The sequence below is a fragment of the Lygodium microphyllum genome, chromosome 22 (assembly GCF_053477565.2).
Source record: "Lygodium microphyllum isolate KBCC chromosome 22, Lygodium_microphyllum_v1.1.10, whole genome shotgun sequence".
NCBI lineage: Eukaryota > Viridiplantae > Streptophyta > Polypodiopsida > Schizaeales > Lygodiaceae > Lygodium > Lygodium microphyllum.
Genome location: NC_141156.1, coordinates 62447400 through 62473808, shown reverse-complemented (window position 1 = coordinate 62473808; position 26409 = coordinate 62447400). Strand labels below are relative to the sequence as shown.

General features: G+C 38.4%; 1 pseudogene; it reads left to right on the top strand.

Moving 5' to 3' along the window:
* The first annotated feature begins 1288 nt into the window (after positions 1–1288).
* On the top strand, positions 1289–1959 carry LOC148017214 (uncharacterized; annotated as a pseudogene).
* Positions 1960–26409: the final 24450 nt, after the last annotated feature.

Sequence of the window (26409 nt, the reverse complement as noted above, 5' to 3'; positions counted from 1 at the left end):
CTTGAAGGTTGTATTACCAAAGTCCTTGTGACAGTTGCGAGTGTGGATTGCACTATGGACTTTGGGTTGGGTTATTAGGTTCGTGGGATGGCCAATCTATCAAGTATTGTTAGCAAGGCCATGGATCTTGCGATCCGACTGTCAAGTGGATATACATATTGGTCGATTGGTATTTGGCAGAGATGCTAATCATGTGGTAGTAGATGCTTACACTGAGTCTCCTCAAAGCGAGAAAGCTCCTCTATCCTCTACGGAATTAGATACATTAGAAGATGTATTTGCTAGTGAGACTTCGTTAAGCGATGAATCAAAATAAGGGTCCACTATAGAGGATATCCATCAAATTACTCTGAATGAGCCAATAGAACCTCAAGATTGAATAAGAGACAGGGATGTGATTGAGCTGGATCTTGGTATGCCAAATGATCCACGGCCAATTAAATTAGGGTCCATGCTTAGTTATGATGACCTGAGAGGTATTCCTCCTAGCATGGCTATTCATACCATTCCTCTAAAGGAAGGTAGCCATCCTGTGTGAGTCAAAAAGTAAGGCATAAGCCTTTCAAACTAAGGGACAGGCTGTTCGAGGAGTTACAAAAATTGTGACATACTGGTTTGATCTTCCTTGTTTAGCATGTTGAGAATAGCAAATGATGTTTTCCCATAGAGGCTAGATGCATGCCCTGAAGAGGCTAGAAGATAGACAAATGATGTATGTTCTAGGAAGAGGGTCCAGAATCCCATATGCATAGTGAGGAGATTTGTACTATTCAAAAGGCTATAAAGGCATGTACTTGACACTCATTTAAATGTATTGGAACTATCAGTTTGAGTTACTCAAGACTGTCTTTATGAGTCCAAGCTAATCTATCTTGGAACCTAATTTACTTGAGTTACAATCTCTCATATTGAAAATGTATCGTGTGTTTGATTTGTGTCCACCATATATAACTAGCTCTAGGTCCGTGTTTCTCAACATGGTATCAGAGCCATGGCTGAGCTAGTTAGCTAGTGTGTGTAATTTCTCAATCTCCTTCTTTATCATCTCCTCTATCCCTTAAAGCCATCTACCATTGCATACGAGGTAAAGGATCTCAAGAGGTCCAAGGTCATGGAGCTCAAGGCTATGGAGGTGCTAGTGCTTTGACGGGGCGAGTCAAGACAATGTCCTCTTTCTGATAGAAAAGTGGAGCATTGCAGATACGAGCTATGGAATGTATATGGTTGAGGTAGTCCACTGATTGTTTACCCTTGGAAGTAAGGGAAGGCTTGTGGTTTGAAGGCAAGAATGGATGACCGTGGAAGAATTGAGTTACGGCATTGGGCCAATTTTGATCAGAATCATCTTAGGGATGTTTTTAGGGATCACCTAGCGTTGAAGTTGATGGATGTTTTAGCTGAAAGAGATGTTGTCTTTGCAAAGCGTGACACAACAATAGCTAAAAGAGATGTTTTAGCTGAAAGAGATGTTGTCTTTGTAGAGCCTGACACAGCAATAGCTGAGAAGAAGACTGCATATGCAGAGCAAGATGTTGCTCTTCTGCAAAGAGATGTTGCTTTTGCGGATCAAAACAGTGCATGGATGGAGCGTGACTCAACAATGGCAGCTCTCATTATAGTAAGAGGTCGTAAGGACCATAATGAAGCTAATGGGAGGCTAATGCAGATGGCGAATTTTGCTATAAGCTGTCCCCTGATGGAGTCAAATCTGGTGACATATCCAAGACCTGCAAATCTATATGAGAATTTCATAGAAGTGAAACCATTGGCAAAACAAATGAAGCAACAAGGAAAGAAAACAACGGACACAGTCCTAAGAAGCAGAAATCTTCTGGGATGAACGATCATAATAACAAGCCTCCTAGATCCTCTCCAAAGAAGAAGCAAAGTAAGCAAGCTCAACTCGAAACATCTATGAGGATGGATATAATGAACCAAGTTGAATTTTTGGATAACTAACATGTTGTTGTTGCTGCTCCATATGACATATCATTAACACCTATTCCTTAGTGTTCTTGCCCAGGAGCTTAGAATGCGCTAAGGCTAATACTAAGGTTAAAAATCCCTAGCCTATAAAGGTCATTCACACCAACTAATCTTCTCTCTCCCACACTTACTTTGTCACACCTAAACTTGTCCAAAATCCATTGCCATGTTAAGTCCTTTCAATGATTGTCTTTCCATTGAGCCAAATAAAATCCAAAAAAATTCAATGTGCTCCAAACCCCAATGCTACCCAAAGAAGTATGCATCCAAATATCTATGCCATGTATGTCAAAGAGAACTTGTCGAGACAAGGCCATGTATCCATCAGTGAAAGCATGTACCACACATTAACAAAAGGGATAAAGTGCACAATAGAGGAAAAGAGCACCAAGACTAACAAAGATAAAAAAGATCACGAAAAGCAAAGGATGCCAAAGAAGCATGAAGAAGAAGATACTTTTCACTAAATGTTTTGCAAAAATTTTCCATCATGGATCATGTTTTCCCAAAGTGAATTTTTCCCATAGCGGATCTCGAATTCCCTTAGTGGATCTTGTTTCCCATAGTGGATGTGACAAACCCTACTAAGATGTAATGTTTCAAACCTTAACTTGACTAGGCTACCAAAGAGCTAGTCTCCTGGTCCATGTTCACATGCGAGGGGGGGCAAAAAGCTAGCAAGGGTAGAGACTCATCATTTGAAGGGGGGTGTTGAAAATAGCAAATGATGGTTGCCCATAGAGGCTAGATGTATGCCCTGAAGAGGCTAGAAGATAAACAAATAATGTATGTTCTAGGAAGAGGGTCAGAATCCCATATGCACAGTGAGGAGAGTGGTACTATTCAAAAGGCTATAAAGGCATGTACTTGACACTCATTTCAATGTAATGGAACTATCAGTTTGAGTTACTCAAGAATGTCTTTATGAGTCCAAGCTAATCTATCTTGGAACCTAATTTACTTGAGTTACAATCTCTCATATTGAAAATGTATCGTGTGTTTGATTTGCATCCACCATAGATAACTAGCTCTATGTCTGTGTTTCTCAACATAGCACATTGAATGGTATTCACTAGTTGTTAGTAGAAAGAAGAAAAATAATCAAATCCTTCTTTGCGTAGAATTTAGAGAGTTGAATAAGCAAACACTTAAGGACTACTATCCATTGCCCTTTGTTGACTAGATTTTGGACCAATTAGTGGGTGGGAAAATATATTCATTCATGGATTGCTTTGGGGGATATAACCAGATGGCAATTGCAGAAGAAGATAAGCTGAAAACAAATTTCATTACTATCTTTGGTACCTTTGCGTACCATGTGATAGACTTCGGTTTACGCAATGCACCTGGTTCATGGCAATGAACAGCAGACAAGACCTTTGGTGACATCTCCCTAGAGGAGTTGAAAGTATTTATCGATGACCTGGGGGGCAGCCACCATAGGAGAAAGGCAGTTGGTTATTTTAAGAAGGTGTTTTGAGCATTGTAGACAATTTTGCATAGCTCTTAACCCACATAAGTGTGTCTTTGGGGTGCCTTATGGGCTATTGCTAGGCCATGTGGTCAGTTCAGTAGGGATCACGACTGCTGACCCTGAAAAGATCAAGGTCATAGTCACCATGAGTCCGCCACGCACTTCGAAAGAAGTACACAACTTTCTATCATCAATAGGGTATTATCAGAGTTTCATAAATGCCCTAGCAGAAAGAATGTTGCCACTAACAAATTTGTTATCCTTTAGCTGTCTATTTGTATGGAGTGACCCTTGTAAGGTAGCTTTTGATGATGTGAAATAGGAGCTAGTAAAAGCACCAGTTTTAAAAGCACCTAAAAGGGGTGAAGTATTTTACATATTTTCAGCAACCACCATGCATAGTAGCAACTGTTGTTTATCCCAAATCTGGGAGGGAAAATGGTATCACCCAATTGCTTTTGCTATGGACAGATCAGAAATCAACTACACTTATATGGAGAAGTTGTGCCTTGTAATGGTATTTGCGATAAAAAAAATTTAGGCACTACATTCTCTATGGGAAGGTAGTCTTCTATATGAAGGCAGAGGGGCTTAGATTGTTGATGAACAAGCTACAGCTGCCTAATCGTTTAGCAAAGTGGTTAATCACTTTGCAGGAATTTGATTATGAGATTAGGAGTAAGCCATCAAAGGTGCAGGGTATTGTGGAATGCCTTGTGGATTTTGGGGAGCCGAAAGAGACTTTAGTTGAAGGAAGTGATATTGAGGAAATGTTTAAAATTGATACGACCTCGATTCCTTCTTGGTATGCTGCTATCACACATTACCTCTATCAACATGAGAGACTGGACCCGGTTTATCAAAATAAAAAAATAGAAAAATTAGATTGCAAGATTTGAAAATTTCCTTGATCATACAGGAACACTATATCGGCAGGGGGTTGATGATATCTATTGCTGATGTGTGATGCCTGACAAGGTTCCATTCATTTTGGAATAGTGCCACGACTCCGCTTGTGGAGGGCATTTTTCTGGATGGCTAACTACCCAAAAATCTTTAAGAGCTGGATATTGGTGACCGTCCATTTTCCAAGATGCATTCAAGTACATTAAGAGATGTGATACTTGTCAACGACATGATAGTAGGGAGAATAGGAAGCGACCACTTACTCTGATTATGGCTATACTTCCATTCGAGAAGTGGGGAATAGATTTTGTGGGTCCTATTACCCCACTGTCTTCTACGCAGAAGAGATATATCATAGTGACGATTGACTATTTAACAAAGTGGTTAGAAGCACAAGTGATGAGGAAGGATGACGCAACGGAGACTACTAGCTTCCTACTAGAGCAAATTATATGCCAATTTGGTTCACCAAAAGAATTAGTATCGGACCATGGAACCCATTTTCTAAACAAGGTGATTAAAAGCCTGACTAAAGCATGGCAAATTAAGCATAATAAGATGACTCCTTATAACCCACAGGCGAATAGGTAAGTTGAGAGTACTAACAAGCAGCTTGTTGGTATTTTATCAAAAATAGTGTCAGAAAAGGAGCAAGACTAGGATAAGAAACTATATGTGGTGGTGTGGGCGTATAACACGACATTTAAACGAGCCGCTAGCCACACCCCGTTCAGGCTAGTTTATGGGGAGGAGTGTGTTTTGCCCTTAGAGATTGAGTTGTCGACCATAAGATTTGCAATCAATCATTCTTTGGGTGATGAGGAGGCACTTTTCGAGTGCTTTACAACTCTGGCCCACTTGGATGAGCTCAAATTGCAAAGTTTGTTACACTAGGAAGTGGCTAAGTGTTGGATGAAGCAATGGCATGATTTAAAAGCAAAGAAATATACCTTTAAGAAGGGATAGCTAGTTCTATATTATGATATACGTAGAGAAACGTTTTCAGGAAAACTTGAGCCCAAATGGGACAGTCCCTACAAGATCGTAAGAATAGGGAAGAATAAGTCCACGGCATTACTGGCTGATCTTGAGGGAGTAAAGTTTAAAAATAAGGCTAATATTAAATCTTATTATCTCTAAATGCACTAATGAAATAAATACCTTGCAGGTCAATGTGAGGCTAATCAGAAACCTACAAGAGAAAATATTGGTTGATGGGGTGGCTTATTCCTTATTTAGAACACCTATACTTAGCGCAACGATATCATCAAGGAAAGCTTATCTAGTGGAGTAAAGGATATAAAGTGATTGAGCAAGAGGAGAGATCATTTGTCTAGGAAATCAAAGTCTTCTATCATCACCTCTTATGAATTTTGATAAGCATCCATCCTATATTCAATGAAGAAGGTGGGATGGAGCCTTCAGTACATCCTTTGAATATGCTAAATTTTGATTATCATAATTATGAGTAGAGGTGACGATGGCTGGCTATGTGAACCCATTGTGGACGTACACATTGTACTTTGAAGGAGCGTCCAAGGATCCCAACAAGAAAGGGAGTATAGGGGTAGTTATTAGAGATCCCCGATGTAGAGTCATGATGAAATTAGCTGTTTATCTTGGGGATGGATTTACTAATAACATAGTGGAATACAAAGCTTTAATCATGGGATTGAATATTGCTAAGAAGGATAGTATCTGTATCGCACTACTATGACCATGCTCGACGAGTTTGAGAGAGTGTCTCTTTAGTTGGTTCAACATTATTGGAATCAGTTTGCGGACTTGTTACCAAAGTTTGCTTATGAAGCAGGCATTTTCTTCAACTATGGTCCTGGTTCAGATATCTCTATTAATGATGAGATAGGACCCGATTGATTATGGGGGCTTTTATTAGAACATGCTCTATATGACAGTCAATGGTTAGTATGGGTGATGCAAAGAGTGGCCGAGACCCATTTGCCTTTGTTTTATTGGACCCATCGGTTGGTCAGAAAACATGTTATGCATACACCTCTTGTTATTTATGTAGGAGGCATGGGCCACAATTTGATGCATTTAGTTTGGGGCATGGAGGAACCCTATTTTCTCCTTGGAATGGAGCAGTTTGTTGCATATATGTAGTGTTCCAAGGGGGGGAATATATACGAGCCGTTTTATTTTATTTCCATTAGGCCAAGAGGGCCGATTTTTGTTGAGTCTAAATGATTTATTTCTTTTGGCCAAGAGGGCCAATTTTGTTAGGAGTGAACTGTGTTATTTCCTTAGGCCAAGAGGGCCATATGTCTGTTTGGTGCAGGTATGTTTAATGGTTTCCTATTTTAGTGGATGCATCACACAAGTTGACGAGGTCACTGGAGGGAGCCTTTGTTGCAGAGGAGCTTCTTGTGGCCATTTCCAGGTGGCATCGTCCCCTTTTTGAGTTTTTCCCTTAAGCAGCTAATGTTATATGTGTATGTAGGGATAAATTTCTTTTCATTTGTTGACTGGTAATCAAGGCATGAAGTCCCAAGTTTAGGTTAGGTATATATGGGGGAGATTTGAGTAGTTGTCTACCTCCTGTTAAGGCATTGCCAAGTGATAAAGACATGTGATAGAGGGTAGTCCTTGTGACCCAGTCCTCCTTGCTTTTGCTGGGCAATTGTCCTGGGCGTCCCTCTTAGTGTGAGGTAGTTAGAGAAGCCTACTAAAGTTTTAAAGAGAAAAGCAAGTTCTGAATCTATCTAAAAATAAAAATTATAGAGGTGTGTAAAAAGGGGTTCTCCTCAATAAGAAAAAGAAAATAAAAATGAAGAAAATTCCTTTAAGCCATTGATTATTGCCTTGCAAAGGCCTGGTAGGTTTCTGGGGACGAGTCAGGACTTAGGGCTTGATGCCTTATCTTCCTAGGGGTAGCAGCTAGTGGAAAAGAAAAGAAAGGAAGGTTGGAGCGAAAATAAAAGTGAGTGTTAAAAAAGGATTCAATGTCGCCTCATGAGAGCTTAGTAGGTGCTTGGCTATTGAGTCAGGACCTAAAGCCGATGCCCTGCTCTTCTTAGGTCACTCTACGCTTAGCTCCCTCCTTTTTACATGCTTGAGTATGGAAACCCTGAATGGAAAATGCGTTATAAGAAAAATATGATGACTAGGCTATAGGAGTCCTCACCTGATAGGAAGTCGTGGTCCTGTTGTCCTAAGTTAGGTAGGTAGTTCAGACTACCACTAGGATGACCTCTTTGATAGCCTTTTTAGCTAGTCCGTGTTCGCATAGTTGGTTAGAGACTCGCTTTGGATTTCTGTCTGATTATGCTGGGCCTATCCCTTGTGGATTTTGATGCCTTGATTATATTCGGGGGTGGGGTTGGGCTGTTCTTGTGCTTTGTTGATTATAATTTTTTGTATCAGCTTGATGCTCTTTGTGGTTATGCATATGTAGATCTGTTCATGGGATTTGACGGGGGCTGAGTTGCCCTATCCCATGGTTGCCAATGAGAGCTAGATTTTAGGAGCTAATTCTGAGCCGTATTTGAAGCATTTGAGACCGTTTTCGGAGCAAGAACTACTCGGGAAGTGCCAAAGACCAAATTTTCATAAACAATCAAACAATGGTGGATGGCTGACGAGCTAAAGTTTTCCTGGATGCATTTCGATGTCAAGAATCCAATGTAAGTCTTGATTTGTTGATCAGAGGTCGTTTGACCCCCCATTTAATCCCCGCAAGGTTTGGTGTTATAAAGCAACTACTAGATCTGGGAGTCTAAAGGTGCATGATGAAGGCCAAGTTGATGGATTTTGAATTGAGTCCATTTGCCCATCCGAAATTGAAATATCCACTTGCGGGATAGTGTGAACATGCCAGAGATGAACCGGTTATTTTAAAAGTTTTTAACCTTGGCTTAATAAAAGCCTCAAAACTAATAAAAAAAACTAGTGAATTGGGGAGGGGAGGCACAAAATTTTTTGCACCCTCTCAAAATCTGATCGGTGCCTCTCCGATTCACATCCGTTGAGAGAGAGAGAGAGAGAGAGAGAGAGAGAGAGAGAGAGAGAGAGAGAGAGAGAGAGAGAGAGAGAGAGAGAGAGAGAGAGAGAGAGAGAGAGAGAGAGAGAGAGAGAGAGAGAGAGAGAGAGAGAGGGAGGGAGGGAGGGAGGGAGGGAGGGAGGGAGGGAGGGAGGGAGAAGAAGAAGAAGGAGATGACTGTAATTTAGCTAATTTTTATGGAGGATTTCAAAATTCGATTTTCTAGTATTTATCTTTCTTCTCTCCTCTCTTCTCTTTGCAACTGTTCGTATGCATCAATTCAAGAGAGAAGGGGGAGGGTTGTGATGAAGAATTCGAACCAAATGATGATGCTGGAGTGATGGAGATGTAGATCAAGCTGAGAGACTGCATCAACGGCAAAGAAGAAGCATCACAGCGGTCTCCCGTCTACGAGATACGAGTCTCGGAATCGTGATTTCTATGTGTAAGTGAGCGGTTCTTTTGTTTTATGGAAAATGATTGAAAAAAGTGCTTGATTTTGTTTGTTCTTGATTTCCCATGTTACGTTCTCTCTGAAATGTGAAAGAAAACCAGAAATACAATGATATGATAATTTTTCGCAAAACACGCAAAACTTAAGTTACGGTTTTTATGAAAATAATGAAATTTGGGGTTTTTGTTGAGTGTTTTTGGGGTCATATGGAAAAAAAACAAATATGAAAAATATGTTGAGTGTTCTTGATTAGAAATAACTCATAATTTTGAAATATCTCATTTTTATGAAGAAATAAATGAAAAAAAAGGGAAAATAAGAAAAATTTTAGTTTTTGCACCTAAAAAATTATGAAAAAATACAGTTTATGTTTGTGAGCATATAACAAGGTTGGAGCATGAGAATCAAGCCTTAGTCAAGCCTTGTTTCTATGTTATAGTGTGGTTTTATTGATTTTTACATGAAAATTTACATAAAAATAAGCCCTACACCTATCCAATGAATGCAAAACCTAAACAATAGGGGGACGAGGGTTTGGAAAGTGGTTAGTTGCTGAAAATGATGCAAATTCTGATCTATTTGGCTATGCACAACATATAGGACGGATTATCGTTTGAATTAAGGACACTAATAGCAAGAAGAAATTCGATGCTAGTCTCTAATACGTCGCACGTACGATTAGTTGAAAAATCATTGAATGGTTGTTTTTGCACTTCACCTAGCTAGTTTCAAATGATAAAATGCTTGAGCACAATGGTTATCCACATTTGCATTGAGCATAACATGGTATCAAACTTGGACGCATTGCAATTGCTTTCCAAATGTTGACCTACTTGGAGTGTGTAAGGAAACCCAAGCTATAGGGAGATGAACGGTTTCTTGGGGCAAGCTTGGTAAGGCAAGATCAAATCTCATGGATCGTTCAAAATATATAAGAGTGGAAATTGTTTGTATATTCTTTGTGTTAGAGTAGTGCATTGAGGGGCCAATCCTCTCAGTGGAGAGTTGCAATGGGGCCATGGCAATTTAGTCGGAGGGGTTGCCTTCTATGTTTGTGTTATGTGGTATATTATACTAAGATGTATGGGATCTCCCTCTGAGGAGTAAGGTAGGGCAATCATTGGACTATGTTCTACTACAAACACAATATCTATAGTAGCAATTAGGGCAGTGTGTCTCCTAGACACTCCTAGCCATGAGGCCATTGGGGGTTGTCTTTCAAGTGTTATAGAGACTCGGCTAGTGCCTATAGCGAGTGTTGGGCTTGTTTTAGGTCGAGACATGCCTTGAGATACTACCAATATAACTACTCTATCTCACCCAATGGCTAAATTCACAAAGGTCACCTTTTTACCATCCAATCAATGAGCCAATCACTTAGACCTCATTTGACATACAAGTCAACCCAGCTCACACATGGCTTCTCCTCATGATGGGGGCCTTACAACTTACAACACCATGCTTGAATCATTGGTGGTACGAGGGTGGGGCATTGATCATATCAAACACCTCCTCTTAATGTCCACCCATAGATAAACTACATCATTGAAGTCTATGAAGGTGAACTCAAAAGTAGATCCTTCATAAGAGCTTTGGTGAAGATATTTGCTCCATTCTCCTCTATTGAAGAGTAGGTAGGCTGTAGGCTAAATCCACAAAGTTCACCTTTTTTTAGAGCACCATGGATCATTGGTGGAACCTTACAAGGGTGGGGCATTGAGCATATCTAATACCCCCCTCAATGTTTACTCGCAAGTGAACTACATCCTTGTCCCAATAGTGAGTCTTTGAAGATAAACTTGAAGTAGATTTTTTGTAAGAGATTTGGTGAAGATATATCATCTCCATTCTCCTCTGTTGAATAGTAGATACACTATATTATCCTATCCTCAATCAAGTCATGCACATAGTGATACTAGATTTCAATGTGTTCGGTACACATATGAAACATTGGATTTTGGCAATGGTGATGCAACTTTGATTGTCACATCCTAGCACTATTGGATATTCATCCTACACTACCATATGTCATAGGATCCCCCTTAACCATATTGCTTCACATGCAACAAAACAAGTTGCCTTGTACTCTGCTTTCATAAAAGACAATGCTACTATTAATTGCTTCTTACTAATCCAAGAGAAGATTCCTCAACCCAAAGGGAAACAATATCCAAAAATTGATTTCTTGGAGTCATTGTCACCTACAAAACTTTGTTCTTAGAATGAGGGGCCTCAAACTCCAATGGCTAACTTGCATACACCTCCTCCTTGAATTCACCATTCAAGAATATTGATTTAACATCCATTAGGTAAATTGGCTACTTCTTGTGAGTGGCCACTATGAGCACTATGAAAATAGTGGTCATTTTGGTAGTTGAAGGAAATGATTATTGAAAAAAAAAACCTTCAACCTATGGAAATCCTTGTGCAACTAATTTGGCATTGTACTTTTCTAGGCTACCATTAGCCTTGTACTTTATTTTCTAGAACCACTTGGTGCCAATAATCTTTCTCTTTTTTGGTTGATCCACTAGCTTCCAAGTGTCATTCTTCATTATGTTGTCATACTCGGCTTGCATAGGTGCTCTCCATGCTGGATTGACAAGTGCTTCTTTCAAGTCTTTTGGCTCCTTTTTTATTGACTATGTGAGCAAAATTCTTTCTCTACTTCTCTATTCTTTTAGATCTTCTTGGTTCATCTGTCTTTTCCTCAATAGTTGTAGGCATAGGATTACGGTGATCATAGAGCTACTTCACCCATCATAGAAATGGCTTTTTGATGGCATGATTATAGGTTGGTAAACTTTCTCCTCATCATCTGAAGACAATGCTTCCTCCTCCTTGAGTGTAGGGATAGCTCTTGCAATAGGTTTATAGTACGCTACTTCTTCGTTTGATAAAGTGGAGGAACTTGCATTCTCCTCCTCCATTGTATGTGGTTGCTCCTTGAATGCCATAGCACAACTCATTATGATCTTCTTTGCCTCTTGGTCATATAATTTGTAAGCCTTTTACTCATGACTATAAGCCAAGAAGATATATTTGGTACTTTTTTATTTTAGCTTGTTTCTCTTATCCTTCGGAACACGTATATAACATTCACATCTAAAATTTCTAAAGTGTAAGAAATATAGTTTCTTATTAGTATAGGCCTTGTGAGTAGTTTTTCCCTTGAGAGCCTTTGTGTAACTTTGATTGAAAATGTAAACAACAATATTAGTAGCTTCGGTCCAAAATGGCAATCCTTTTCTCTTAAACATGCAACTTCCTATTTTTACAATGGTATGATTTTGGCATTCAACAATGTCATTCTATTGAGGTGCATGAGGCACCATCAATTGACACTTAATCCCTTTGCTCTTGCAAAAGTATTCAAACTTCTTTGAGTTAAACTCACCACTACCATTTATTCTAAATATCTTCACACTTTTTGCTATTTCATTCTCAACAAGTTTTAGCCATTCTTTAAACTTAACAAAAGCTTGACCCTTTATTATGAAGGAAGTACACCCTTATCTTCCTACTATAGTCATTGATGATTAATATAAACTAAGAAGTGTTGGGATAAAGGGTAATGCCCGTGTCCACCCGTAAGAGTCAGATTGTACATAGTACATATACCTATCTAAAATCATTATTGAGGTACACTCTTCAGTACCACAAATCGTGTGCCTCTATCTCTTCTCTCTCTCTCAACCTGCATCTCTACACACAGAAGCTCCATTGCGGCTAACTCAATAAACTAGTATCAGAGCTTGTTTCAGGCAATTAGGAGCTTGGCATTTCTTCAGGTGTAGGAGTTTGAAGTTGAAGAAGAGTTCACTGTGAAGAGTTTGTAGGTAGGGAAGTAAGGTTTGAAGCTTCTTCTTGAAGCTTGAAGCTTCCCTCTTCATTTGAGCTTGTTGGTAGCCATCATTGGCCACTTAGGGACCCTCCCCATCATCTCCAACACTTGGACCAGCTTTCCAATCTCTTCAAGGTTGAAGGCATGATTAGCGTGGGTATGCAAATCTAGTTTTTAGCATGCTCAGGACCTACAACAGTTGCTCTTGTTCATTTGGCATCATGATTGTGCTCCAGAATTTGCAGCATTGAAGTGTAGTATTACACTTGGGGTTGATATACATTCAGCTTCAGGTCTGAAATACACAGTATTTAGATCTATAATAAACATGGCAGCAACTATTTCTTGAGAGAATAATGCTTATGATTCACTTATGTGATGACTATCTGATGCCCATTTGGTACTACATGACTTGGAGATGTTATCTCCATGATTAGAGATCATTTTGGGGTGATTAGAGTCACCATTTTGCTTGGTTTTGATAGAGATTTGGTTGCTGGAATAACAGGGTTGAATGACATTTTGACTGCATATGCATTATGACTTTCTTCTAGACTTGGTCTTGGGCATTCTATGCCATGTATTCATGCTTATGGTTGATGTTACATGCATGGATTTGATTACAGAACTCATTTGAGAAGTGATTAAAGCTCATTTGTGGATCAGCTTTACCTAAAGGTCTACTATTGTACATTCAAGATAGTTTCCTACATATTCAAAGCATCCTCACTGTCGGAAAATTTGATATGCTTCTATGCTAGAACATTATGGTGATGTTTTGAGCAGCTTTGCATGACCTTTCGAGCTCAATATCAGACAGTCTAAGAGGTTATTTCAATTTTGAAAATTTTAGGACAGATTTTTCTTGAATGTCAAGAGGACTGCACTCTGTTTTTGTTAGGAAATTGGTATGTTTATTGTCATTGAACGCTTTTGAGGCATTTTTGGCAATGAACTGGTGTATGTTCTTACTGCTACATACTTGGGGATATTCCTAACATACTACTGAGTAGATTTTGGACCTTCCATTGCTTGGCATTAGCTATCATTTACTGTCATATATTTATTTGGTTGTGAATCATGGCTAGCAGTAGTGACAATCATCTTATGCATATCAAGAATCTTGAAGGAGCACACAACTTTGCAATTTGGAAAAAGTAGTGCTATAATATATTGTTGCAGAAGAAGCAAGCAAAGCTGATTAAAGTAAAGAGAACAAAACTAGCTGATGTAGAGCATGACGACTGGGATGAGCTAAATGAGCTTGCAAGCTCAACCATTGAGCTATCAATTTCTGATGCTTTGCTATTTAACATTGAAGGGTTGGATTCGGCTTATGACATTTGGAAGTGATTGGAAGAATTGTATGCCCAGAAGAGTGCTGCAAGCAAAGTCTACTAGCTAAAGAAACTCATGGATTTGCGTATGAAAGAGGGTATTGCAATGTCTACTCACCTTAGTGAGTTTAACTCTATTTTTAGTCAGCTTGCCGCTTTGAAGTTCAATATTGATGATGAGTTCAAAGCTATGTTCTTGCTTTGCACTCTGCCACCTAGAGAGCTGGGATACCTTCAGGACTACTATGAGCAATTCTAATGCTATGCTTTTGTATGCTGATGTAGAGAGTGCTCTACTCATGGAAGAAATGAATCAGCAGAACAATGCATCCAGTAAGTCTTCGAGTGATTTGCATACCAGAGGCAAATCACAACAAGAAGGCAAATCTAATAGCAAGGGACGCAATAAAGCACTTAATAAGGATGTTGAATGCCATCACTGTGGTAAGAAGGGTCACTTCAAATGTGACTGCTATAAATGGAAGAAAGAGAAAGGGAAGGGCAAGAAGATGGATGACAGCAAGGAAGAGAAGAAAGAGAGTTAGCTTGCTAAGAATAGTACTATAAATATTGAAGAGGTGAATGTAGTTAGCCATAAGAGCGACAGTGGGAATGATGTACTCTTTGTCTCTTCGTGTTTCAGCGCACATGCTTTGATAGACGATAAAGGTGATGACATGCACACTTGGATTTTGGACTCAAGTGCCTCTTTTCATGTCACCCCTCACCATGAGTGGTTTACAGAGACTATATAGGAGGTCGACATGGTGGTGTCCATCTTGGGAACAATTATGCATGTGACATTGTAGGCATTGGTAGTGTGCAATTGTAGTTTCAGCATGGATATGTCTTCACTATTTAGAATGTAAGGCATGTACCTCAGCTCAAGAAGAGCTTGATTAGTACTGGATAGCTAGATGATGATGGATTTCATACCACCTTTGGCGATGGGGTATCATCAGTTTGAGAGAAGTGAAGTTGATCACTACTTGTACACCAAGAAGACAGCAGATCGCAGCTTGATTATCTTGGTTCTATATGTTGATGACATGCTCATTGCTAGCAGGGATACTCATGCCTTGGATTCATTGAAGCAAAGTCTTCATGGCAGCTTTGACATGAAGGATCTTGGTGATGCCAGTCACATTCTTGGGATCGGGTACTCAGGGATAGATCAAAGGGGTTACTCTATCTATCTCAGCATGAGTATGTATCCAAGATTTTGCAACATTTCAATATGGAGGGGAGGAAAGCAATCGGAGTTCCATTGCCTCCATATGTAAAACTCAATGCAGAGGACAACCCTACATCCGATGATGAAAAGGCTGAAATGGCCAAGATTCTGTATGCTTCAGCCATTGGCAGTTTGATGTATGCTATAGTTGCTACACATCTAGACATTGCCTTTGTAGTGGGAGTGGTTAGTAGGTACATGGCAAACCCTGGTAAGAAGCATTGGGAAGCAATGAAAGGTATTATGAGATACCTCAAGGGCAAAAAGGATTTGTGCATCTACTTTGGTAAGCAGAAGACATCTATCATTGGCCTTACAGATGCAGACTATGTTGGCATGCGGACTGCAGGAAGTCCACTATAGGATATGTGTTTAACTTTACAGGGGGATTTGTCTCTTTGATATCCACACTATAGAAGTGTGTTGCAGTGTCTACTACGGAGGCAGAGTATGTGGTTGCCATTGAGGCATGCAAAGAGGCCTTATGGTTGTCACGTTTGGTTACTAAGCTTGGGTTTACTAAGGTTCCTATCCTCCACTATGATAGTCAGAGTGCTATCATGTTAGCACATAACCCTGTCTTTCATGCAAAGACAAAACACCTACAGGTGAAGTATTATTTCATCACAGAGGTACTTGACATCAAGAGTATTGAGCTGGTCAAGGTGCACACTAATGATAATCGTGCAGACCTTCTCACGAAAGGTCTTCTAGCAAAGAGATTTGCCCCGTAGATGATGGGCATTGGATAGGTATAGTCTCTTCACCTTTGTATATACTTATACTTAGTTGATTCTTTTCCTCTACCTTTGGGCACATTGCCTTTAGGGGGGGTTTTTGGGATAAAGGACAGTGCGCATGTCCACTTTTAAGAGCCAGGTTGTACATAGTATGTATACCTATCTAAAATCATTATTGAGGTACACTCTTCAATACCAAAAATTGTGTGTCTCTATCTCTTCTCTCTCTCAACCTGCATCTCCACACAGAAGCTCCTTTGCAAATAACTCAACAAGAATATCCCCCCAAGGTTTATGTATGAATTTTACCACACAAGTTAGCATGCACCAACTATAAACTATCATTCACTCTATTCTTGCTTTCTTGTGAGAATGACTTTCTCTATTTCTTATCCATCATACAAGTTTAACATGGTTCTTTCATTTCAATACTACAAGTAGGTGAGCAACCATAGCTTGCTTATGCATCTCCTTTAACATTACAAATCTAATGTGACCACATCTTTCATGCCAAAGTTTACTTATGCCCACACTAGGGGCAAGTAGCAATTAGCTCATATAAGTTGTTCCTTATTTCTCCTTTAGCGATAACATTGTGAGCACTATTAAGAATTTCTACATCTATCTTGGTGAACCTCACTTCACCACAAAGATTAGTTATGGAAGCAAGTGATAATAGATTTCTCTTAATGTCTAGAACATACAACACATTTGAAATCTTTTTGAGCTTACCATTTGTAGTAGTAAAGAAAATAGTAGTTGCGCCCTCAGCAAGGCATTTTATATAGTTTCCAACTGTCACAATGAGGATGGATTCTTATGGATGTTACATAGAGCTCTTTAGAATTTTTTGTCAGAAGCTGGGATTATATGTGTTAGTGAGAGAGAGTTATTAATAATACCTTGTCACATTGATAGATATATAAAAGGTATGAGACATGTAATTTTTGACATATTTGATCATAATACAATTACTATCTCTCATCTCACCTATGTGCACTTAGCTTTTATGGATTCTCTATCTTCTTCTCTATCTTTCTAGTCTTTCTCTCTTCTCATCACTCATTCACTCTCCTCTTTTCTCTCTCTTTTTCTCTTCTTTCTCTCACCTCTTAGCCCTCTCCTTGACAAGTGGTATCAAAGCATTGGTCTTTGATCCATTTGGTATAATTCTTTCTTGGATTTCCTTCCATAGTCTTGCTACTTCCCGGTTACTCAAGCATAGGGTGTTATTTTGGAAAATGGACAAGTGGAGTGACCAAGGAGACCAAGGACAGCTAATTAGAGTTAATTGGAGTACTTGAAAACAAAGTTTGAGGCATCTTGGATTAAATACTAGATAGTGCATGGATAACATGCTATTTTGGAGGTAAATTTGTTAAAGATAGGATGAATAGAGTTAGTCTTGGTTAGAATTCTAGTTATTTTTCAAGACAGGATTTCTCTTGGGCCTCTCTCTTTCAAGATTTTGGCTAAAGCTTTTATGGTGCTACCAAGAAATCCAATAGCCTGCTCTCCAATGATCTTCTTTCATTCTCTGATCATGGGACAAGGATCCTACACATCGTGAGCAGCAAGTAGAGTACCAGATAAGTGGCACCACTCAACTCGATTTTGGCCCCAGGATCAGGCTAAATTTTTTTAGTGTAGAATGCACTATGTGTTCTAGTTTATTCAGTAATATTCTGCTCTTTCACCTCTAATTCTTACTCTTCCCAGGCTTCTAGTAGTCTCAGTGTCAACCCTTTGCAAGTGATCTTCAGCCTTCTTCTTCATCCTTCTACTCAAGGACCTCTAAAAACCCTAAAACATAGAAGGGCAACCATAGCCACAAACTTAGAAGCTTTAATTTCTTCAATATTTGGCTCTTTCCAATCTTCAAGGCTTATTTATCATAATTTTCGAGTAGGATAGACTTCAAGATTAAAGATATTTCAAATATTTTAGTATATTGAGCCTCTTGAAGCTCATATTGAAGGTTTATTTTGGAGCTTTTCTTCAAGAAGCTTGAATCTTCAACACTCAAGTGTCTAAGAAAGCCTAAAACATTGATTCTTCACGAATTCAATCTTATTCAAACGTATGGGCTGATTTTATAGATTCTTGGAGCTTCATGATGAATTCATGGCACATTAAGGAAGATTCTTCAAATAATTAGACTGAAGCTTGCATCATTCATCTTCTTCAAGATTGATCAAGGTTTTTTACTTGCTTAATCTTTGAAAACTCTCAATATCTAGTTGCTTTAAGCTTTTTCACTTGTTAATGGGAGATTATTGATCAATTAATTCTCCGAATTGATCAATAAGTTAGAGATTAGTGCTCTTCTCATTGATCAAAGCTTATTACATCGAATTTCAACATTCATTTCAATCTATTGTCATCATGGGTATCATTTATAATGTCTTGATGCATAGCCTTGATTTGATTGTTTGATTTTATTTGCCCAAGATTGAAATATTGTAAAGGGTAAGTACTAGCAATCAGTGAGTCATTGAATTGCATTGGTAAGACTCTCAACCAACACTTATTTCTTCATTTTAATCTTTCATTGATTAATCATGCATATCATTGAAGGCTAAAATTTTTTTAAGCTATGCATTTCATCCTTGCTTGATTAATTAGAATGCTACTTCCATGTTGATATTACCATCCAGGAAAAAGGTGGATGCCGAGGAAGATATTGGGACAATAGAGAGGTGACCCTCCTCCACTATTTAAAGATCCTGAAGGTGTGAAACCAACCGACTTGGTGGGAACTTTTTCCACCTCCTAGGGATTCGGAGCCCATGTAGGGAGCCTGTCATGGCGCTATATCCTTCACCACAAGTATCATGAGTGGAGTTCTTGAAGACATAAAGATCTCACTTGGATAGCATTATTTGGGACTCCATTGATCAAGCACATAGATTATACACGTTATTATAGATTTGCTACAAGGGAATTTTTAGCTATTATATTCTCTAGAGCAGGGATTAGGTACATTCATTGGAAACAATGAATTTGGACATTCAATTGGCTGAATTTTCAGTCATTTCACAGATGTTCCAGGTTGTTCCAAGTCGATTACAAGTTTTTCATAGGGTATTATACTCAAACTGTGAATTGGGATCACTCTCTTGGAAGGATTTTTACTTGGTTACAGGTTTTACATAGTAATTCATAGAATTTTCAAGACCTCTACGGGTATTGTATGTTGTATTTAGCTCCTACAAGTCGTACATAGGGTACCATAGGGTTAGAAGACCTTATCTTTGACTTGGGAGAGGTAGATACACTAAAATAATGTTTTTATAGGGTGCATGACTCTTTTGGACATTAGTTAAAGAATATTCTACTTTGATTTTGAATTTGAGTATCTCATCCTGAAGAGCTATTTCTAGGCTTTGATTTCCATAAAAAATATATTGATTCCGATATCGAGGTCAAAAGTTATAGCCATTTTTGTTACAGGGGGGTCTACTAGGATTGCACTATGACTAGTGAGAAAAAATGGTTGGAAACAAGGGAAAGAACAAGCCTAATGATGATATTCAACAAAAAATTAGAGAAGCACATGATGCAATACTTGAGGCATGTCAAGATGAAGAAAATTCTCAAGAATATGGCACTTATAGTACTCTTAATTCCACTCTTTGTAACCATCAGACTGGGCATTCCATCGGACACATGGAATTGGTTTCTAAATTGGATCACATGGTTGAGCAATTGGTTCAATCAAACATGTGGACGAAGGAAGTTATGGATCATATGGCTCAATCTACCAAGGATTCTTTGGAGAAGTTTGCCTCTTCTACTAAGGATTTTTTGGACAAACTTAGCTCTCAGATTTCTATGGTTGTGGTAGCACAAATGGCAGACAAAGAGAGTGGTGATAAATAGTTATTTTAGTCCATCAAACAATAATCCTTAGTTAGGTATTATTGGAAAGAAAGGGATACCACATAGAAGTTATGACATTGGGGAGACTTCTTTTAGACTCAATGAGCCTATTTTGAGCATTCACGGGTCAAATCCTCCTCAAACCACTAGAAACCACTAGAAACCAGTCAACTATTCCTCTAGGCAAGTTTCAAACCAACTATCATAAGAGTACCTCTAATCCTTCAAAACCCAATGGTAGTTATATGGACATGCAACCCCAAGTAACAAATGGATGTGTGATAAGATTGTACTAACCAAATATAGTGGTCATTCATCATCATCGCCTAATTTGGAGGAGTGGACTTAAAAGTTGGAGTCCTACTTTGATATTTTCCCTAGATCAAATGATCAAAAGATTCACTTTTCTACTCTTCACCTTGAGGGCTTTGCTCATACATAGTGGAGGTATATAAAGAGGGAAAATCAGCAGGTTGATAGTTGGGAGGAATTCAAAGCTAAGATGGCTCAGGTGTTTGTATCTCCCATCGATAAAGAAAAGTTGATATTAGTTGGACCAAAGAAGCCTATCAATTAGAGAGTATACAAATCAATTTTTGAATCTTACCATGTATGTAGAGAGTGTGAATGATGATGCAAAGTTGCATAAGTATATCTATGGTCTAGAGCCTAATTTGTCAGAGATGATGTTATGGCCCAAAAACCTGCTACAGTATTCCATGCTATTGAGCTAGCTGAGAGGTATGCTTGTAAGTATAGGAGGCACATTCCTATGCATGCTTCTTTAGGATATCAAAGGGCTCTTTCTAGACAAGGAAACTTTGGTGGCAATAATGAGGTGCTAATACTTCATTTAGTAGTCACAAAGTCCCTACATACCCTGCTTTCAATGCCTCAAGATAGCAAAGTGCTTCAAAGCCAGCAAACAATCAGCCATAAAGTGGAGTCTAGGTAAGGTGACAATAGACCCCAAAATAATTTAGTAACTAATGCCAATTTTATACCTATGGATATTTTTGAGGAAAGAAAGGAAAAGGGTCTATGCTTCAAGTGTGGTGAAAAGTATACAGTTGATCATGCATTGAAGTGTACTTTCAAGAATACCAATGCATAGTGTGGTGAAAAGTATACACTTGATCATGCATTGAAGTGTACTTTCAAGAATACCAATGCTAAGAATTATAACATAATAGTACTTGAGGAGGATGATGAGGTTGTTGATGATCCAACAGTGAGTGCATAAGCTGAATTTGAAGAGCATGATTAGAATCCTAACCTTGATTAGTCTTATGAGATCGCGGATGGATTTTCATTTGACCCTAGTAGGCATATATCCTTTTGAAGTACCTACTTGCCACAACAAGCTACCCTACAAGTTGTCAAAATGTGAGTGTGAGGAATTAGCCGAGAAAATCAAGGAGCTTTTACAACTAGGATTAATTGATCCTAGTCCTTCACCTTATATATCTCCAATATTGTTAGTAAAAAAGAAAGATGGATCCTTCATGATGTGTATTGACTAGAGGGATCTAAACAAGATCACAGTGAAGAACAGATATCCAATACCTAGAGTTGTTGATTTGCTTGATGAGCTCAATGGGGCTAGATTCTTTACCAAGTTTGATTTGAGGTCTCGATATCATCAGATTCATATGTGAGAGGGTGATGAAGTGAACACTTCATTTAGCACTGATCATGGGTTATATAATTTCTGAGTGATACCATTTGGGCTTACTAATGCTCCAGCTATCTTCCAGAGTTTGATTTTACAGTCTTTCCTCTTTCATGATGACATATTGATTTATCATAAGACTTTACAGGACCATTTATCACATATGAGGAAGGTTTTTGATGTTTTGAGACATCATAAACTCTTTGCTAAGGAGAAGACATGCTATTTCATGTAGATTGAAGTGGAGTACTTGGGTTATATTGTCAGTGAACTAGGAATACATGTTGATCCTAAGAAGGTGCAGTGTGTCATAGATTAGCCAACACCTACCACCACTTCAAGGATTTCTTGGTTTATCGTCATTCTATCATAGATTTATTAAGCACCATGCAGCTGTAGTAGCTCCTTTAACTGATAGGTTGAAGAAGGAAGCTTTCTTTTGGGATGCACTTGCAGATAGTAGCTTCAATCAATTAAAGGAATTACTTACTTCTACTACTATTCTAGTATGCATGGATTTCTCTAGAGAGTCTACCATACAATGTGATGTGAGTGGCTATGGCATAGGGGCTATTTTGTTACAAGAGCATGGAGTTATTGCCTTTGAAAGTCATAAGCTTACAGATAAAGAGATAGCTATGAATGTGTATGACAAAGAGAGATGTTGGCTATTCTACACGTGATAAAGAAATGGTACCATTATTTTTATGGCAATAGGTTTAGAGTTCAAAGTGATCACAAGGTCCTAAAGTACTTCCTTACTCAATAAATTTTTACCCCTAAGTAGCATACATGGCTAGCTACCCCATAAAACTATGACTTTGACATCACTCTTATAAGAGGCAGAGACAATGTAAAGCCAATTCTCTCTCTAAAATGTGGGTATGTTGAGTTTTAGTTATAACTGAGTTACATAGTGACTAGATTGATGAATTACATGAAGCCTATCTTTTGGATGATGAGTTTAACCATGTGCTTTAGAAATTACAACAAGGTCTTATGGAAGAAAACTCATATTATCAACTTAAAAATGGCATCATTTGGCTTAATAACAACATTGTTATTCCCTCTATTTCTTCTTTCGAGACTGAAAATTATTGGGGAGTTACATTCTGGACACTTTGGAGTGTTTAAGACCTATGATAAAATCATCAAGAGCTTTCACTGGAAAGGATTGTGGAAAGATGTTAAGGATTATGTTATGAAACATATACCTTGTCAGTAGAATAAGGATAGTACTTGTAAGCCAGGTGGTTTGTTGCAGTCATTGCCTATTCCAGAAGGCAAGTGGACACATATTGCCATGGACTTCATTATTGGTCTACCTATTACCAAAAAGGGTTGGAATAGCATTTATGTGGTAGTGGATAGACTCACTAAGGCAGCCCATTTCATTCCTACCAATACTCAATTCAATTCTTTACAAGTGGCTATAATTTATGGAGAAAATCTTTAGATTACATGGATTACCACATGTGATTGTGCATGATAGAGATACCAAGTTCATGAGTAACTTCTGGTAGATAGTATTTAGCTCCATGGGAACTAAATTGGCTCCTTCTACAACCTATCATCCACAGACTGATGGTCAGACAAAAAAAGTTAATAAGTGGTTGGAGACTTACCTTCACCATTTTTGTCGGAGGTCATTGATCAACGTGAAAAGAAGCTTTGCTCTCGCTTTGTTATCAAGCATTTGATTAAGTGGAAGGGTTACTACTTGAGGAAGCTTCTTGGAGGCTAGATTCCATTTTGGATGAGTTTTCCTACCTTTGGGATGCATTGGTGATTGAGACACAGTCACATGGGAGCTAGTTGCACTCTAAATAGGGTTTAGACAACAATCTGTTTTAGAGCAGTTTATTCTACCTAATCTTTATAAATCAACCACCTACATAAGATCAAAGTACTCTTCAATAGCTATGTTTTGATATGTGGTATACCCTATTTAGATACTATTATCAAAAGTCATGGTAGTTTTCTTCAGCACGTCTTGTTTTATACAGGAAGTTATCTTCTCTTTACAGAGGCTATTTCTTGAAGATTTAAAGGCTTCAGTTTCTTTTGAAGACATCCAGATTATGTATATGGTAGATGCTTTCCTTTATGTCTTCATTTCAAGAACTAACTCTTCACTATTTGATTCCCATTACATATTTTGTATAGTTGAAATTAGAGTAGTATTGTGTTTCACCAATTCTTCTTTGCCATTCTAACTTTATTTTTGTGGGAAAAAACCTTTGGGCAAGGATCGATTATAAGAAGCTAGGATTATATATGTTAGTGAGAGAGAGTTATTAATAATACCTTGTCACATTGACATAGGTATAAAAGGTGTGAGACATGAAAATTTTGACATCTTTGATCATAATACAATTACTATCATCTCACCTACTTGTACTCAGCTTTCATCGCTTCTCTCTCTTCTTCTCTATCTTTCTAGTATTTCTCTCTTCTCGTCACTCTTTCTCTCTCTTCTACTCTTCTTTCTCTCACCTCTTAGCCCTCTCTTTGACATTTTTTTTTGTCATGCAATGGGGGGTGCCACTATCTAATACCTGTGAGTCAATGGCACACACTTCAATGGTTGCCATGAATAACTCTAACTCTACTTAGTCATATTGGCTATATCTTTCCCTTTAGTTTTTAGGGTGCCATTATTGTCATCTATCTTCTTGACACAAAAATTTTCAATTGCATGTCATTTCTTCTTATAGTAGAAGCACTCTCCTTGAATCATTTTTCTACCACCCTTCTTCTTTTTGTCACCATTAATAGAGAAATCACCTTTGCCTTTTGCATTGATGGAAAATGCAGCATCATCACTAATGCTACCCTCTCAAAATTTAAGATGCAACTCATTCTCCATTGGTAGTGAAAAAAACTCCTCAAACATCAAAGCTTGGGGTCTCACCTAAGTGTTTGGGGTAGTTACCAATCCATCAAAATTTGACGAACAAATTCAAAGACACCTCCAACCTAGCTTCTCGCTAGTCTTTTGTATCCTAGCGCTAGCCCTCTAGTCATGCAGATTCTTGATTCAGGTAACGAATACTTTAGTTGTCTCTCCTATGAAGAATCAATCTCGACTCTCTCCAGCAGTAGGTTAGCTCATGCAGATTCTTGATTCAGGTAATGAATACTTTAGTTGTCTCTCCTATGAAGAATCAATCTCGACTCTCTCCAATAGTAGGTTAGCTGGATGATAGGTGTGCCGTAATAATATCAGTCAAAACTAGCTATACTAATCAGTTTAGTGGGATATATAGAACATGCCATGAACGCACATGATATATAGGATTTGTATAGAGTGACCCCCCCGAGTACAATAAGACCATAGAGAGGATTGACTGTGTGTGCTTCTCATATATATGTGTCTCTCTCCCTCTCTTTGTATCTTGAACATGGTATTAGAGCCATGAGACCCTAAGAGCCTGTGAGCTTGGCATTGTGGGAGCTAGGAAGATAAAAGCCAATTGTCATTTGAACCTTGTGAAAAAACCTACCCTACAATAGTGGCTGCCATAACCAACACTTGAAGGATATGTACCAGTGAGTTTTGAAGGCTATGTTTGTTAGACCTTATTGAGGCTTCCAAGAGTGGTTTATTGGCATGCATTAGGGCCTTGAGTTATGCTTATTGAGGCCTATAATGGAAGCAACAAATCAGCATGGATTATATGGTTTGCACCTATTTTTTATGTCATGGAAATGGTCAACATCAACCAACATACATGATAATTATTGTGGACTAATATATGGGGCATGTCTAGCACTATTGAGTGCTTATCATTGACTTGATATTAAGTAGCACATTACACCATTTGCAACATCATGTCTAGCTATAAATTAGCATGCTTCTAGCTATTTATTGATTCTTACTTGGTAGGACAATAGAGCATATGGGCAGCATAACATATGCTCAGTATATGCATGATATCTTGGGACTACTGGTGGCTATTTCTTAGAGCTTATTTAGCATTGTGGTGTGTCCATAAAAGAGCATTTGAAAATTTGAAAACTATCTAAAATCTGAGCAGATAGTAGCTCAAATTGTTCCTGATGGCTATCCTACACTGGTGGCGACTAAGAGCACTCTTGATGTAGCACTGAAGTATATATTTGCACCTACCAATACTTGGTTAGTGCCACATGGTTGTGAGCTGACTTGTGGCTGGGTGTGAGCATTGAATGCTTATTTTTGGAAAGTTTTGCTATTGGTTATATAGTTGATTGGTTTGTTACAACTTCTAAGAAGCTTGTACGGTACTTCCACTAGTTGTTTGAACAACTGTTGATGCCTCTATGCCTCTGCATTGACTCTATAGGGTTATGACATATGTCAAATATGTATTGTGGATATTTTAAGTTGTGAACACTCATGTTTTAATAGAGAATATATTGCTAGTTGTTGCTTACAGATTGCTTATCTATCCACTATTAGAGAGCCTATTTGCATAAGGGGTATGCAGGAGATGAAGTCCACATGAATAGGCTATCATGTCTAGATGTTTTGCCACATGTTTGGGGATGTTTTGGACATGTATGTAAGCTGAAATTTACTATTCATTATAGTTTACTATCATAGAGTTAGCAAACTAAAACTGTCCTACTTTAATGGTGAGCTATCTATGCATCCAGAATGAAAGGTTTGGAACTTCCATGTCTATAATATGTGCAGATGAGATGAACTAGAGTGATTGAAGGGTAAAAAATTTGATGTACTTTTGTTGTTTGGATGCTATACAAATATCTTGATCAGTAAAAGGTTTACTTGGTTTGCATAGGGCGCAAGGCATTGATAGTTGAGGATGCAATAATACATAAAGCTATAATCATGGCAAATGCTGAAAAGATTGATAATATCACTTAGATAATAA